Source organism: Cervus elaphus, chromosome 2, assembly GCF_910594005.1.
Source record: "Cervus elaphus chromosome 2, mCerEla1.1, whole genome shotgun sequence".
Classification (NCBI taxonomy): Eukaryota; Metazoa; Chordata; class Mammalia; order Artiodactyla; family Cervidae; genus Cervus; species Cervus elaphus.
In genome coordinates this window covers 16,094,107-16,106,318 of record NC_057816.1, presented here as the reverse complement: position 1 = coordinate 16,106,318, position 12,212 = coordinate 16,094,107, and positions in this window count along the sequence as shown.

The window sequence follows — 12,212 nt, the reverse complement described above, 5'->3', positions numbered from 1 at the left end:
CCCCTCCCACCCCCCCGCCCCCCGCAGTGTGTTCTATCAAAGTTGCCTGCAAAATTTTGTGTGTCTCTTTCAACTATTGGATTCCTCAAGACTGACCCCCACTAAAGCTCAGGCCAGTGGCCGATAAGGATGTGGTCATGCCACGGGAAGTGGCGGAAGATTCTTCTTTTGATTTTATAGACTCTCTGTCAAGCCTGGTCAAGCCTGGATGCTGGAATGATGAGGCTTGTTTCTCATGGCTTCCTGGACAGACAAGGGCTAATCCCTGGCTTTCAAGACTCTGTTCCCCATAGGGGATGGAACACAGATAACTTGATGGACTAGATCATGTTCTTTGTAAATTAAACCACCAAGGACTTGGTGGGCACCAAGTGGTGGAGAGTTTCCAATTTTCTCAGACTCATTGTAAAATCCTGACTTGTCGAGGAAACAGATTTCCAGTTCTGACGTCTTAATGCCTTGACTGCTCCCACTCACCCTCTCCTTTTACTTCTTCCTTTTAATCACCCTCTTTCCACCCATGCCTGACCCCCTCCTGCTGCTGCTCATCCCACAACATTTACCCATCCATCTGCTTGCCTGCTGGCACAGACATTTATCGGTCTTTCACGTCATCCGGCCACTCAGCGCCATTAATCATTGACGTACCAATTTATTTCTCCATCAGCTAACCACTCACCTATTCATTCACACATTACTTCTCCATTTATCTAACCCTTATTCCCTCTATTCAGTCATGCACCTCCCTAGGATATGACTGTCCCCCATCTATTTATTTAAACCCTCCAGCCATTCTTCACCTGTCAATCTGGCCAGTAAGCATCCTCCAACTAGCCTTTGGCAGATATACCTATTTACCAACGCACTTCCAGGTAATGGCAATCTTTTCTGTTATCTTTCCTTCTGAGCAGGATGCTTTATCTGCTTCTTAAACATAGCAGCTAAACAATAGGATGCATTGTTATTATCTTCTCCCACAATGCACCCTATTAAAAGCATAAACAAATAAAGAAAGGCTTTAGGACAGCAGTCTCCAAACTTTTTGGCACCAGGGACCCATTTCATAGAAGAAAATTTTTCCAGGGGTCAGTGTTTGGGTGAGGGGCAGTTGGCGATGGTTTTGGTATGATTCGATTGTATTAGATTTATTGTGCACTTTATTTCTTGTATTACCACATCAGCTCCACCTCAGAGCATCAGACATTAGACCCCAGAGGGCAAGGACCCTTGCTTTAGGATATTTATTAAGGGCATCATATTTCCTTCCATCTGGATGTATGACAGTCAACAGAGGATGGAGAACCAGGGCTTCAGTGGAAACACCCAGAGGAACAGATGTCTATATTTAACTTTCTGACACTATGAAGGCAATCAAGCCATGAAGATAAGAAATGACAAAGGAGATAGGAGAGACCTCAACCAACAACTGTTCCTTCCCTTTGGTTTGCTTTTTTGTTGAATGAGTCACCTACTTTGGTGAAGACCAGGGTGTAGGACTGATTGGCATCAAATTCTATCATCAGTTTTGAAAGCCAGCACCCTCAGGCTACAAATGATGCTCCCTTCCTTTAACATGTTCCCCTGTCCATTAGGAAACCTTTTTTTTTTCCCCTTAAGTGATTTTTCCCCCCAGGTATTCATTTATTCATTCATGCACTCAATTTGGAGATGAACTCCCTTAAGGAGCTCACATCTAAGATGTGAAAATGGCTGCATACAGAGAAGAAATACGTGGTCAAATTACAACACTTAGGGTGGAGCTATGAGAAGGTGGCCGCAGATGGAGTGAATATTGGGAGATAATTAGGAGGCTTCTTCCCCTGCCCCCACCCCAGGGATGCATACAGCAGATTGAGGCAGAGGATGTGAACAGATATATCATGACACAAATGGGCCACCAGGACCATGGCATAGTCAGTGTTCAAGTATTGACTGGCAGAATGAATAAACACTAACCAACAAATGAGACCATGAAAGGCAGTAAAACTGTCAGTGTCCAAAGAACGACAGTATGAACTTTGGGATAAAGCTGACTCAGATCTCCTAGAGAAGCACACATACCATGTCAGTTCAGTTTATTTCAGTTCAGTCTCTGAGTCATGTCCGACTCTTTGCGACCCCATGGACTGCAGCACACCAGGCTTCCCCATGCATCACCAACTCCTGGAGTTTACTCAAACTCATGTTCATTGAGTTGGTGATGCCATCCAACTATCTCATCCTCTGTTGTCCCTTTCTCCTCCTGCCTTCAAGCTTTCCCAGCATCAGGGTCTTTTCAAATGAGTCAGTTCTTTGCATCAGGTAGTCAAAGTATTGGAGCATCAGTCCTTCAGCATCAGTCCTTCCAGTGAATATTCAGGACTGATTTCCTTTAGGATGGACTGGTTGGATCTCCTTGCAGTCCAAGGAACTCTCAAGAGTCTTCTCCAACACCATAATTCAAAATCATCAGTTCTTCAGCACTCGGCTTTCTTTATAGTCCATCTCTCACATCCATACAATGACCACTGGAAAAATCATAGCTTTGACTAGGTGAATCTTTGTTGGCAAAGTAATGTCTCTGCTTTTTAATATGCTGTCTAGGTTGGTCATAGATTTTCTTCCAAGGAGCAAGTGTCTTTTGATTTCATGGCTGCAGTCACCATCTGCAGTGATTCTGGAGCCCCCAAAAATAAAGTCTGTCACTCTTTTCAGTGTTTCCCTATCTATTTGCCATGAAGTGATGGGACCTGAGGCCATGATCTTAGTTTTCTGAATGTTGAGTTTTAAGCCAATTTTTTCACTCTCCTCTTTCACTTTCATCAAGGGGCTCTTTAGTTCTTCCTTGCTTTCTGCCATAAGTGTGGAGTCATCTGCATATCTGAGGTTATTGATATTTCTCCTGGAAATCTTGATTCCAGCTTGTGCTTCATCCAGCCCAGCATTTCTCATGGTGTACTCTGCATATAAGTTAAATAAGCAGAGTAACAATACACAGCCTTGACATACACCTTTCCCAATTTGGAACCAATCTCTTGTGCCATGTCCAGTTCTAACTGTTGCTTCTTGACCTGCATACAGATTTCTCAGGAGGAAGGTCAGGTGGTCTGATATTCCCATCTCTCTAAGAATTTTCCACAGTTTGTTGGGATCCACACAGTCAAAGGCTTTGGCATAGTCAATAAAGCAGAAGTAGATGTTTTTCTAGAATTCTCTTGCTTTTTCAATGATCTAACGGATGTTGGCAATTTGATCTCTGGTTCCTCTGCCTTTTCTAAATCCAGCTTGAACATCTGGAAGTTCACAGTTCACGTCCTGTTAAAGCCTGGCTTGGGGAATTTTGAGCATTACTTTGCTAGCGTAGTGAGATGAGTGCAATTGTGCAGTAGTTTGAGCATTCTTTGGCATTGCCTTTTTTGGGGAGTGGAATGAAATTAACCTTTTCCAGTCCTGTGGCCACTGCTTAGTTTTCCAAATTTGCTGGCATATTGAGTGCAGCACTTTCACAGCATCATCTTTTAGGACTTGAAATAGTTCAACTGGTATTCCATCACTAGCTTTGTTCATACTGATGCTTCCTAAAGCCCTCTTGATTTCACGTTCTAGGATGTCTGACTCTAGGTGAGTGATCACACAATCGTGATTATCTGGGTAGTGAAGATCTCTTTTGTACAGTTCTTCTGTTTATTCTTGCCCCCTCTTTTCAACATCTTCTGCTTCTGTTAGGTCCCTACCATTTCTGTCCTTTATTGAACCCATCTTTGCATGAAATGTTCCCTTGGTATCTCTCATTTTCTTGACGAGATCTTGTCTTTCCCATTCTATTATTTTCCTCTATTTCTTTGCATTGATCACTGAGGAAGGTCTTCTTATCACTCCTTGCTATGCTTTGGAACTCTGCATTCAAATGGATATATCTTTCCTTTTCTCCTTGGCCTTTTGCTTCTCTTCCTTTCTCAGCTCTTTGTAAGGCCTCCTCAGACAACCATTTTGCCTTTTTGCATTTCTTTTTCTTGGGGATGGTCTTGATCATTGCCTCCTGTACAATGTCATGAACCTCCGTCCATAGTTCTTCAGGCACTCTGTCTACCAGATCGAATCCCTTGAATCTATGTCACTTCCATTGTATAATCATAAGGGATTTGATTTAGGTCATACCTGAATGTTCTAGTGGTTTTCCCTACTTTCTTCAATTTAAGTCTGAATTTGGCAGTAAGGAGTTCATGACCTGAGCCACAGTCAGCTCCTGGTCTTGTTTTTGCTGGCTGTATAGAGCTTTTCCATCTTTGGCTGCAAAGAACATATCAATCTGATTTTGGTATTGACCATTTGGTGATGTCCATGTGTAGAGTCTCCTCTTGTGTTATTGGAAGAGGGTGTTTGCTATGACCAGTGCATTCTCTTGGCAAAACTCTTTTAGCCTTTGCTCTGCTTCATTCTTTACTCCAAGTCCAAATTTGCCTATTACTCCAGGTATTTCTTGACTTCCTACTTTTGCATTCCAGTCCCCTATAATGAAAAGGACATCTTTTTTGGGTGTTAGTTCTAGAAGGTCTTGTAGGTCTTCAGAGAACCATTCAACTTCAGCTTCTTCAGCATTACTGGTCAGGGCATAGACTTGGATTACTGTGATATTGAATGATTTGTCTTGGAAACGAACAGAAATCATTCTGTCATTTTTGAGATTGCATCCAAGTACTGCATTTCGGACTCTTTTGTTGACTATGGTGGCTACTCCATTTCTTCTAAGTGATTCTTGCCCACAGTAGTAGATATAATGGTCATCTGAGTTAAATTCACCCATTCCAGTCCATTTTAGTTCTCTGATTCCTAAAATGTCAATGCTCACACTTGCCATCTCCTGTTTGACCACTTCCAATCTGCCTTGATTCATGGACCTAACATTCCAGGTTCCTATGCAATATTGCTCTTTGCAGCATCGGACTTTACTTCCATCACCAGTCACATCCACAACTGGGTGTTGTTTTTGCTTTGGCTCCATCTCTTCATTCTTTCTGGAGTTATTTCTCCACTGATCTCCAGTGGCATATTGGGCACCTACCGACCTGGGGAGCTCAACTTTCAGTGTCCTATCTTTTTGCCTTTTCATACCATTCATGGGGTTCTCAAGGCAAGAATACTGAAGTGGTTTGCCATTCCCTTCTTCAGTCACATACCATGTAGAGAGCATCAAATCTGGTTGGAATATAACAATTTAGGGGAGAGGGGAGTTATGGAGCATCTTTCATTGGATGTCAAATCTCCATAAACCTTTCTGATGAGGGAAGAGGAAGCAGAGACTGAGGAGCAAGGCAAAACCAAGAGGCAAAGGGTGAGCTGCAGAAAGTCTACAACTGAGTTTCTCCAGATAAGATCTTCCTAAAACTATGGGATTAGGATGAAGACATGGCTCACTTGCATTTACATGTTTAACTGCATTTCTTATTTCAAAATTAGAATATTTACAGTTCTTACCTGTCTGGTATAAAGTGGCTTCCTCGGTGGCTCAGTCAGTAAAGACTCTGTCTGCAATGCAGGAGACCCAGGTTCAATTGCTGGGTTGGGAAGATCCCCTGGAGAAGGAAATGGCAACCCACTCCAGTATTCTTGCCTGAGAAATCCCATGGACAGAGGAGTCTGGTGGGCTACAGTCCATGGGGTCATAAAGAGTCATACACGACTGAGTGACTCACTTCTACCAGGTTTCTTTCACTTATCATGTCCTATGAGACATATTTCCTTCTGTTTAAGTTCTCCAAGTCCTTTCTCTTCAGAGACATCAAGTGATACCCGTTCAATCTCATCTTCATTAATACAGTGGTAATAATTCCTGCCTCAGAAGACAGACTGTGAGAATTATTAGGTGTGAATAAGAAAGGATATGTAACATGGTACCTGTTATTTATTAGTTGCAAAATAAACTTGAGTTGTTTTTTTCTATCCTTCCCTCAGCTTTCCTTCACTGTCCTCATGTACCTGATCCTCCATTTAGGGGACCCCCACCTCTGGGATCTAATGCCTGATGGTCTGCGGTGGTGCTGATATGATAATAATAGAGATAATAAGCACAATAAATGTACTGTGCTTGAATCATTCTGAAACAATCCCCCACCCCGCACTGCCTGTGGGAAAAAATCTTCCACAAAGCTGGTCCCTGGTGTCAAAAAAGTTGAGGGACCGCTGCATAAGACAGAATCTCAACTCTGTTTATTTCTTTCAAAAAGCTGGAAAAAATATTTTATGAATTATTTATTTATTGAAGCTTAAAAGGAAGGAAGGCATCTCTGAGTATTGGATAATTCAAGGACAGAAGCTTGGAAAGTGGGAAGAATTTTTGTAGAACCTCCAGGAAAGTTGAAAAAGTAGAGGGTAGAAGTTCATTTCAGTCTAATGAGCTTGTATCAACAGCTAATATGTGACAAGTACTGAGGACACAAGTGTGAGGGACGGAGTGACTGTCCAGGAAAGCCCGGTCCAGAGGAGGATCTAGAACTACATCGAGACACGGTAGGTAGTGTCAAGGCTACAGGAGCCCAGGGCAAGGGCAGGTAGCCAGATCGCAGGGCTCAGGGCTCATTTACAGCAGAGGAGAGGCCTGAGCTGTGTCTTACAGAGGCAAGAGGGCTTAGCTGGGGAAAGGGAGGCAAACAGCTAAGTAATGGGAGATTTCCATCTTTGAGGAGCCTATACAGATGTGAGAAGCATAGCACAGTCAGGAACTTGGAGGTGCAGATTATCCCGAGAGGGGTGAGGGCAGGGGAGGCATGGCAGGAGATGGGGTGGAAGGGGCAAGCAGGGACAAGGTCCTTAAATCTCCAGAAATGTTGAGATGCTTGAACTTGTCCTAAAAGAGGGGACGTGTAGAAGGATTTAATCAGTAGGGTGACTAAACCATGTTTGCAATTTAGGAAGATCACCATGGCAGGAAAGCAGATTAATGGGCGAAAAAGCAACATGTTAGGGTTAAAATCATTCAGGTGAGGAATGATAAGGAGCAATAAGCAAGTTAGGGGTGAGTTTTAGAAGAGAAATCAAACAAGAAGGACTAGATGCCTGGGGTGATGGAGAATATGAAATACGAGGAATATTCCAGGTCCTAAGTCAGCCAACTGGGTAGGAGATGGTACAATTCTAAGATCCTCAAAACAGGAGGATGATGAGGTCTCATGCAATTTTTGATGTATTCATTTTCAAACATCCTTAGAACTTCCAGGTGGAGAGGTTTAAGCACCATCAGCATCTTCCTGAGTCATCTAATTATATCATCATCGTCTACAAGGGACCCTGATTTCCTTCTCTGCTTCCCACTTTCATTCCATAGGAACTCTAGCTCCTTGGATCATCTGCGATTCATTCAGCATCCTCCACTTGCTCTGCATCTTGATTTTGTTAGACAAAGGTGTTGCCTTCATCACTTGCTGTGATGGAAGAGTCAGGAAGTACCAGATGAGTTAAGCAGGAAGAAGGCAAACCGGCACAGCTACCCCCCACCTAGATAGGATCTGGCACTTTTCATGTCTAGTGCAAGGAGACCAACCTCAGTTCAGTGGGTGATGGGGTGGGAGGGATGACCAAGCATTGAGATTCATCTGTTATCTGTGTCAGAGTCAGGCAAGTCCTGTCTATTTCCCACGCTATTCCATGTTAGAGTCAGGCGAGTCCTCTCTGTCTGTTTACCACATGATGCTCATTTGCTTGTGAGCAAATTTCAGAAAGGTTTGGAAGCTTTCAGACCTCATCAGAGAGCAACTTTCAGAGGCATACATTCCACTTGAATGACTCTTCTCACTCTGCTCATTTCCCCCCCGCCCCCCACCCCGATGATCCCAGAGACACCCGCCGGGAAGATTGCGTCCCAGCAGGAGGCATCGTGTCCACTGCATCTCCGCACCATGAGTTGTCTAGGTGGCCCTATAGGTGTGTATAAGCACGCAGCGACGTGAGCCTGGGCACACCTGTGTGTGCTGCTCAGAGGTGAGGGGGTGGAGGCTGCACGCCGGGAAAAACTGAGCTGAAGTCCAGATTCTGCCATAGATGAGTTGTGTGCCTGTGAGCTGACAGCAACACCTCTTACAGCCTCAGTTTCCTTGTCTGCAAAGTCGTGTCTGTAATTGTCATGGCACTACTGCGAGATGGACGAGGGCGGACGCCATGGGAGGAACGGGCGAGCTACCAGCTTGGATGCTCTGAGCAGGAAGGTGGCCATGCAGTGAGTCTCTTTCCTTCACCCTCAGCTCTGTCTTGTCCCTTCTCCAACCACCACCCCCGACCACCCCACATGATGGTCTAGAAGTCATCGCAGGAAGAATGGCTCTGCTTAGATATCATATTCTCAGAGCTGTCCTGAGACAGGTCTGAGAAATAGGGTCATGGGAAGTAAAATATGTAGAGCTCCAAGCAAAGCATCCAGCCCCTGAGTGTTAAATGGTGCCACTGCCTCCTCCCCTTTCTCCTCTGCTTCCATGCGGTCCTGGGTGGGTAAGCAAACCGACTTCAAAAGCACAGAGGAGGTCCCTGGCTCCCCTGGTGCTTGGACCCCACAGGGTGGGAGATGCTTTCTGGGTTGGCTGAGGAAGAAGTCAAGCTGGGCGCTACCCATGGAGCCTGCTTCCTTTTTCACTCTTGGCCTCATTCCCTGCAAGGCGAGCTTGCAAGGACGGTTGCTCTGGTTACAAGACCAAATCACTGCCGTTTCTGTCTCTTCCTCGGTGAAGGTCTCGGGGGAATCAGCTTATTAGAGAAGCAGTGGCTGCGTGATGGAGTCAGCTAGGACAGTAAAGGGACTCCTTGGAGGTCCTCAGATACAAAGGCCCCGGTTCTACTCTTGATAAAGCCAGAGCCTCCATCTCAGGGCTGCCTGGACAACCCCGTCTGCGGCTGCTCCCGTCTCCCATCTTCCACTTCGTGTGGCGGTGCTCCGGTATCAGAGTCAGTCTGCTTGTTTGAACGTGCCCACTTTGATGTCAACCCTTACTGAGTTACAGTGACAGAAGCCCCATTGTCCCTGCCCGACTCTTCTCTGCACTATCTCTGGTCATGGGCAGTCTCATCACTCTTCAACCTGCCTCTCTCCTTCTCAAAGTTCTTACCTTAAGAAGCTGGAAATTGCTGAGGAATAGGGTCTGATGTGATGGGGCTGTGCCCGGTGTGAAGAATTCTGTCTTGAGACTATGACACACAGTCTCGGTGATGTGCCGGGAGAAAGAGACACTGTGGCCGGCCCCGGGTGCCTTGCACAACTGTGTTATGACAACTGCAATGTGTGTGCGGGGAGGAGTCAGGCAGGATGGAGGGAGACGAGCAAGGGCCCTGGGGAGATAACACTTAACGTTTATTGAACTCACGCGTGGAGCTAGCAGAGCTAGGAGCTCACCCACGCCTAATTCATATAGTGTTCAAACCACCTCAAGCACGATGTGCTATCCCCCTGGAGACCAGACGTCAGTGCTAGAGATCTCCACGGGGCTAGAAGTCGGCAGGGTTGGAACCTCCTCCACCCTGGTTCCCTCTGGCTCCACACCCCATGCTCTTCCTGGTTCAGGGTCCATGGCCCCCTGTTCTCAGGGCTCTGTTGACCGAACCAAGATCAGTCTCTTATGTCTGTGGACATCCACTTTCTCCGTGAGCTTCCAGAAGGGAAGGTGGGGTGACGCATGTTGAGAGAAAATGGAACCAAGTCCCGGGATGCTCTCTTGGCTCCAGGGGTCGGGTCTAGAAGATGCCTGTGCTCCGCGGGTTGCCCCTTTCCATTTTGTCATCAGGGAGCAAGCCCCGCCGAGAGGTGGCTCATGAGTGCCTGACCCTAAACCAGGCACAAGTCTGAGAGCCTCTGAGAAGCAATATACAGGGGGAATTGTTGATCCTGCAAAGAAATGAAGGAAGGAAAGCATTTAATTCCAGGCTCCCAGAACACAGTAGAGGATCATGCAATAGGAGGAAAAGGCTTGTTTTCTAGTTTGAATGAAAAAGAGAGAGATCACCAAGAATCACTGCCTAGAACAACAGATTATGGACGATGGAAATACAGACACTATTCAGCCAAATGTGACTCCATTCAGGCGATTAGGAACCACTGACTTGACATAAATATAAGTGTCTATGTCTCTGTGAGAATTTCTCTCTTCCCCCATTGACTCATCTGTCTGTCACAGAGCTTCTGTTTCCCCAGCACCTACCACAGTGCCTGGTGCATTGAAAACCTCAGTAACTGGTGCATAAGTGATTCCTTGGCTTTTGACTTGAGGAACCTGATCTAAACAGCCCTTGAGCAGAGGCTGTGTAGAGATGCACTGGAGAGTGGAAGGAGGCAGTCAACACCAGTAGGGTGAAACGGGTGTGAGGTCCACGTTTTGGTCCCCAGTGTTGATGCGGGAGGTTAGAAAGAAAGAATCACCCAGAAGCAAAATATGTTGAGACACGAGATTTGTCATAGGACCTGCCTACTCACTTTGTTGTCTAAAAGAGAACAGGTCTGAACAGAACAAGTTGTCTCTTTGCACCTTTCTTCTTTTTGCCTATTTTGTTTTGTTTGCTTGTCTGTCTGTTTCCCTTTGGCAGGAATACTAATCTTGCATTTTTACAAGTGTTTATGTTTTAAGCCTGGATCTCACCATTCACATTTTTCAGACAAAGCCCCTATAACCCAGAGCCTGTGGTAAGCCCCAGTTTTCCCAGCTGGTAGCACCCAGATGAGATGAAAACGGAGCCCGGGCTCCTGGCCTCTGGTCCCTCACTGGCCCTCTTCCTGTCCTGATCAGCTCTGTTCTCATTCTAGAACCAGGGTATCTTCTTCCCCTACCCGCTTCCTGGTGGAGGCCAAACTTCCTCACTGTACATTCCTTTTACTCATAGGCAAGCCCTGCGACCCCCAAAGGGGGACCTGTGCCCCACCCTTGCTTCTACCAGCTTACCCGGCAGCCTCCTGTCCTAGTTCACAGGGAAAACACAAGAGGAGTAAAAAGGTAACCACCCTCCATGCCCATGAGTGACCGTGACGAGGGCTGAGAAGGGTAATATGATGGGGAGTGGATTAGATCCAGGTCTTTGCACCTGTGGGCTCCCCACAGCCATTGTCCCCTTTATATTTACATATGATGTGCCAGAAACACACCAAGTCCAATAAAAGATCTAGTGACATTAAATGTGGTCCCCATCCTCCAGGCAGTAGATAGAATTAACATGACCACAAACATACACACACACACACACACACACACACACACTCACATGATTAACATGTTAATGGTGGGACTCAGAGGCCACATCCCTCCGGGGGAATCTTTGCAGGTCACCCAACCCCAGGGGTTACTTTAGATCAAAAGATGCCTCCATTTCCTGCACAGGCTGGGACCAGCCCCCCTAACTCCTGACCCAGTCCCCCCAGCAGCCCCCAGGGCTCCATCATCCTGGCCTCCCAACAACAAGAGGCTCACCACAAGGAGAGAGAGGTCCTCGTGGGGGATGGGAACACGCAGCTGCCACCGCCCCCACCCCGACCGCCGCATCAGTAAACAGCACCACCGCAATCAATTTGGCTTTTTTGATGAAGACAAAACCATAGAGGAAAACCATTAGAAGAGGTAATAAAGGCCCTTCTTGTACAGTTAATAGAGAGCCTCCTGGATGGAACAAGCCCAGCTGTTGCTGCTGAAAATTTACTTCTGTTTTCAAGTTCAAATAGAGACTAAAACATTATCTTCGCGGGAATTGATTTTACGTCTCCCAAACACATATGCCACCTTAATTGTGATTTGTGTGATAGTTCAGCTGCTGAAAGCTTTCGTTTATCTCTACCTGGTTAAACAACTTTAAATAATAACAAGTCAATATATCTGTCTATTGACCAGGGCTCTTCTCACATCTTCAGAGCTCTGCACAAGAAGAAAAAAGCATTAACCCTTTGCAGCCCCAGACTAGGACTTAGATCTGTTCCCCTGGACTCGATTTTCATGGGCAGATAAGTTGTTCAAAAAATGAAATGGGAGGTTCAAGAGGGAGGGGACATGTGTATACCTATGGCTGATTCATGTTGATGTATGGCAGAAATCAACACAATATTGTAAAGGAATTAGCCTCCAGTTTAAAATAAAGAAATTTTTAAAAATGAAATGTATAGAAACAAGCAAGGGCTTCTCTGATGTACTTTCTCCTGCAGAGGCTGTTGTGTTGTTTGTTGTATTTTAGCTTCAGTGCCTTCTTGAAAGGGAGAAAAGTCTGATCCCTGTGAAATTCTT